Consider the following 5716-nt stretch of genomic DNA (forward strand, 5'->3'; position numbering starts at 1 on the left):
TCGCGCTAAATCTCCATTTGCATTCCGTTTATTTGGCTTGAATGGGCGTTTGAATAGGCGTCAGATATATGTAATCTCCCATCTGCACGTCGTCATATCATGTCAACTGAAACCTTTAGGTGAATATTTATTGCAATAATTGTCCGTATCACAAGTTTCATTACTATTTGCTTCAGTCTTACGATTTCACAAGAGAATTCAATAGCGCTAATCTTAAACCATTTTTACAGCCTTGACGATTGGAAATATACTGGACATTGTCACATCGTGTAGACCGCCTCATGCGATGGTCAGAAGTGATAATCATCAATGACATTACTGTTGAAAAGTGGTCAGGGCTCTCATCTTACTGAAAATACCACCATTATTGTACTTTGATAACTCTTTACCAGTGACACCTATGATCGAATCGCGCCCACCCAGTTAAGATCAGAAGCGAGGAGGTTGGAGGATATATTTGGTGGGTTATCAATATATCGAGAAGTGACTGATCTAATCTGGCTAATGATCGTAAGAGATGCTTTCCACGTTGTTCTGTAACGTGATCTGGTATGGATGAATGACCGGGCGCCTTCAGCTAAACGAGTACACTAAAACTAATGTGGTTAGCACCCAATGTCAAACACTTACAGATTTATTGATTTTGGGGAATTGTTTACAGCTACATTACGATTGGTAGCAAACTTTGAGTGCACCTGAACTATCACTATTGACCATGGATGTCAGTTAGAACCTGAACTTGACTGTTGTCTGTCTACACTATCAGGAATCACACGATTTCGAATGACCACCTACCATTGAACAGGTTGTTAGAACGCACTCATCGACAGCTGAAAGCTTCAATCCCAGCAGCAAACGTTTCGTGGTGGACCGACGTTTTTCCACTAGTGTTACTCGGTATTCACAAGGAAGCGAAAGATGACATTGGATACACTGCAGCTCAACTCGTTTATGGATTGACACTCCAACATCCAGAAGAGTTCACGGATCCCTCATCTTCATAAGTAGGTTCCGCGTGCTTCACCTTACCTACAACCATTGGTTAGTTTATATTGATCACTTCATGATATATCGACATTCTATCAAATATATCTTCGAAACTCTTCACTACCGATTTGACTGTGTCGGCATATTTCGATTGAAATTGTGTTACTGTTTAAGGCGTTGTCAGACTCCGAGTGCTTGTGGCAGGTTTGAACCCAATACTCACGTCGTGACAAATTTTGGTTTATACAAATAACAGTTTACATATTTTGTTTTTGTTGTCGTATAACGGAAACCTACCATACATGTTGCTTTTTTATTCCATTATTATTAATATGAACGGAAAACGCTTGTATTGTCCATACTTACAGAGCTAACCACAAAAAGAACACGGTGTTCCAATGTGCCTTGCTAGGACACTTTGGTTTAGTAGTCTGTTCTTTCATTGTTTCTTTCCTGTCCGAGTAACTTACAGTCAGCGTACATTATATGGATGTGTTTCGTGAACGAAAACACCGACGCCACACTCGCTCGGACTACCATCCTACCGAATCCTGTATCACGTTCATAACCAATAGACCACACTGGCCCGTAGTGGATGTGACTGCAGTATTTCTTACACTGGTTAATTATCGACGATACTCATGAATAATAGAAATTGAACACTTGCAAGGTGCAAACAAACCCGTTCCTTGGGTGATTTTAAGAGATATAGTTTCATTATAAAATGCATATCTACATCAAGCCCATTAAATTGTTAATCTGTAAGACTCCAATCATGTAGCTGACTATAAAAAGCCCATTCGATTTTCAGACACTTAGTAATTTTTTTCCTTAGGCGTTTATTTTACTTATACAGGTCAGGGAGTACTCTATATACTCGCGGCTACCAACCGGGTTATAAAAGGTGGTCATTACACACTCAGTGTAAAGACCCAAATGCCAATATTCGGCTTCAACACAGAACTAACGAACCAAAATGTACTCGATTAGATCAGACTACATTCTGCTGCATAGCAAACAGAGCGTTTTTGAGTTACTCGCAATAAGTTATATCGAAACACAAATTCTGTGCTCAATTTCAACAGTTCTAATCTGAAAAAGAGAATAAATTATATCAACGGTACAAAATACCCCAAATAGTACAGCCTGTGCTACACAGTCAAGGTTTTCTCTAACACAAATTAGCGTGCTAAACAACAAAAGGGATGGCTAACACACAAGAGTTCAATACCTTAGAATCAGTAAAAATATTCTTATTAAGATGAGATCAGATATCCACTGCAGAAATTTGAGAAATCTTTCCAGACAATCAGTTAGGAGTTAACATTCAAACACTGAACCACGCCGTACATTTGAGCCTGGCCAAACACAACTTTATTGTTAATAGTCCGGCAACATGCAACAGAAAAAGTAGGTAGGCATTTTCACTTTTTCTTTCCGTTACACCCAAGGCCATGTATTTGATCGAGTTTGGTGATGGATCCCACCTCTGGCAAAGTCGCGCATTTACATATGTATGTTTTTAAAAAGGAAATTTTCCCCCTAATACGTTTCTGTGCACAAGACGTCTGCACCGCGTCTACTTCCTTCCAGACATCCAATACGTTCTGCAAACCAAACACCTATGTGAAACCGTACAATTATCAATTATATTGGTGTACTTCCCTTCTGTACCTTATTATTTTGTACAGGAGGAGGAGCGATTCTTTTATCATTGTTTTTGAAGTGGGTTCTTCCATAGTTTTCGCTTGAGTGTGACTCAAGAAGCAGGTCAGTAAACACCTGATAGCCGGACAGAGCATGAGAAAAGCTCGCATCAAAAGTATGGTATTGGGTAGCCATCTTGTGGCACTTCCTCAGATACTCTTATTTCATTCCCTTACACTCTTTTCCTATACAAGCTCTGACCATCATACACGAGATGCGTAGTAAATCATCAGCGACAACTGCGGAAGAAATTAAAGGTTACTAGATAAAATGACATGTTGGTAAAGAAAAAGGCATCCATGGAGTGTCGCCAAGTGCTGACGGCGTTTTTCGTCACCGATTGAAAGTTAAACACTGAATGAGTTAGTAATTCTCCTTAGGCCTACGGGAACAGGACTGAGATGTTCTTCATAAATAATTTGGTCGTGCCTATGTTCCTACGGAAGGCGATTCCAGGAGGGAGCCAATGTAACAACTTAGGTTGATTAGTTAATAGTAGACCTCAAACATCTAAATATACGTAAAGACAATAGAGCTCAAGTATTCATTGACTTTCTTTATTTTGTATATTGATCATAATTTTCATTATCTTATATTGAATATTGAAAAACTTTGTGTTTGAGAAGATCACCTCGTGCCTTACTGTGTGCCAACCACGATCTAGATGAGGATCCATTCGCTACTTGTCCGTTTTCTTCCATCTCCAGGAAGAGGGGTAAGTAATGGAACGAAACATGTAGTAAGGGACACTTAATAGTAATATAAGTTATAAAGATGCCACAGATATTCGGAGTTTGCCGACGCCTTAACTAGTAACACCTTCATAATCGAAGTATGCTAACCCAGTCAAATCAAAGTCGGAAACTAAGGGGTTCGAAAATATTTTTGGAAGACTGTCGATGTATCAGGAAGCGTTTAGACTAAGCTGGGTAGCAGTTACAAGAGATGTGTAGCACAGCGCACCCACAGCTGATGCGATGAGGATACGTGACCGAGTGCCTTCAACTAGGTTGTGTCCAGCAAAACCAATAAGGTCAGCATCAATGTAGAAGACATGGAGAACTACTTATTTCGTGGACATGTTTTCCTTTGCGTAGATAACCTACAGACCCTAGTCCATGTGTGCTTCACTAAGCTAAAGAGATCAGTGCGCCCCTAGTCTTCTCACGACCTATGTCAGACATCATGGCGCGTCACGGTTGTGGCTGGATTGACATGTATAATACATGTTTTATCCATCTCTGCGTCTAATCCCACAGTTGCTGCTTCGAGTGTCCTACGATATGTAAACACCCTATATGGTACAGTACGACGAAAACCTACCGGTTCAGCTTATTAGTGCATATACGCCGACCATCCCGTCAGAAGTTTCACTACCTCTGTGATCGTCTTCATAACAAACAAGTACGTACTTACCGAATAGGATACAATGCTTTTGTTTTTCAAAACCTGGACATATCACAGTTAAGAAGTTAGAGGACGGTGGTAATATACAGCTCATATACACGCCATGACTTGCGTTCACAGGTCACTGAAAATATAGAATGGGAATATTAGCTTAGCAGGTGCACTTACTAAGACTAAAATGTAAGTTTGAAAAGAAAGTATTGGATTACTGTGTAAGAAATAGTTCTAGTGTTGCAGTGAATGTAATCAAAATCGACAATGTCCAAGGATGTGCTTGTTGAATTATGACCTGGTTTGTTATTGCTACTGCTATAATAGTAGACCTAACCCTTAAAGCACAATTTTGTCATAAAGTGACCATCTAATCTACAAGACCTTAAGTGGAAGTCACATCATTGTCTACACTGACTCGTCGCATTGTGACAATTAACAATATGATGCTTGGTACTTCTGAAGAACACATTCAGGTTGGAGATAGAATAATATATTTAGTATGAATAAAGACAAGTTATACTGAATGACCACGTCTGAGAGGCTGAACCATGCCAACCAACTGAATGAATGAATATTCCTGCGTTCACCACTGTTGGCCTTTTCTTCGTGTTAAGTGTCAAATATCTATTTTCCGTGTTATTTCATGTTCAGCTTTGAGGATTTGGTGGTTATGAATAATACCAATACATACCAGTGGATTTGAATGAATGCTACCCAAGAATATAATCACAGGTGAGGAAAGCTGAAATCTCTAGACTGTTATGCATTACAGTAACCTTAAACGAACTGTTTACTTCACCATCGACAGACTCTCTGAATATTAACAATTTTTAAAGCAGATAACATTCCACAGATGAAAACAGAGAACTGGAACTTTCGCAGTTGATCCACTCTTTCAGCATGGAGCCGGTATACACTCCATATCGTTATGACTATTGCCCGACATGATTAGTTTGAATTGATCCATGATCAATACCGAATCTTCCTCCTTTTCTTCATGCGTTCAGGCAAACATAACCAGGGTTACGTGAGCACAGTTGTCTGAAGCAACCGAACGAAACATTTTGTAATTATTGGCTTTAAGTTTGCAGAACACTTTACACTAGTTTCCTCTGTCGGTGTTTTATGTCGAATCGGTACAAATTACTTCAGGGAGGCATCCATACATTTCAATGTGCCCATATGTGTTGGATGCTATTCTCGTCACTTGATTAGCATCCTCACCATAGCATTCACACAATTTCCCTTTACTACGTAAGGTTTACAGAGCATCGCCGAAACTTTTACGACATAACAAAATATAGGTGGGTAAAAAAATGGGTGTTTGATAACCTCTTGTTTCAAATTATTGACATGAAGAAAAGTAATGGTCTTCTGGAAGTTTTTTTCGACACACCTAACAATCCTCTCGGGATCATCCCCGGTTACTAACATTGGCATAAAAACCTACATCCAATCATCACTTAATCTCCTGAACCACGCATTGTTAGTCAGGTGCTTTTTATCGCAAGAATGGTTGTGGATCATTGTAAAATAAGCTGTTATGTGACTGTTGAGATCATAATGCAAATGAAACATGGCTTGGTAACCAGTAAACTTTGATTCATAAAAAAGTATGCAT

General features: G+C 39.3%; 1 pseudogene, besides 1 other annotated feature; it reads right to left on the reverse strand.

Annotated features, from left to right (window-relative positions):
- Positions 1 to 4890: 4890 nt before the first annotated feature.
- Positions 4891 to 5716, reverse strand: Smp_154570 (annotated as a pseudogene).
- Positions 4891 to 5716: a sequence feature.

This window comes from Schistosoma mansoni, chromosome 5, assembly GCF_000237925.1.
Source record: "Schistosoma mansoni strain Puerto Rico chromosome 5, complete genome".
In the NCBI taxonomy this organism is placed as follows: Eukaryota; Metazoa; Platyhelminthes; class Trematoda; order Strigeidida; family Schistosomatidae; genus Schistosoma; species Schistosoma mansoni.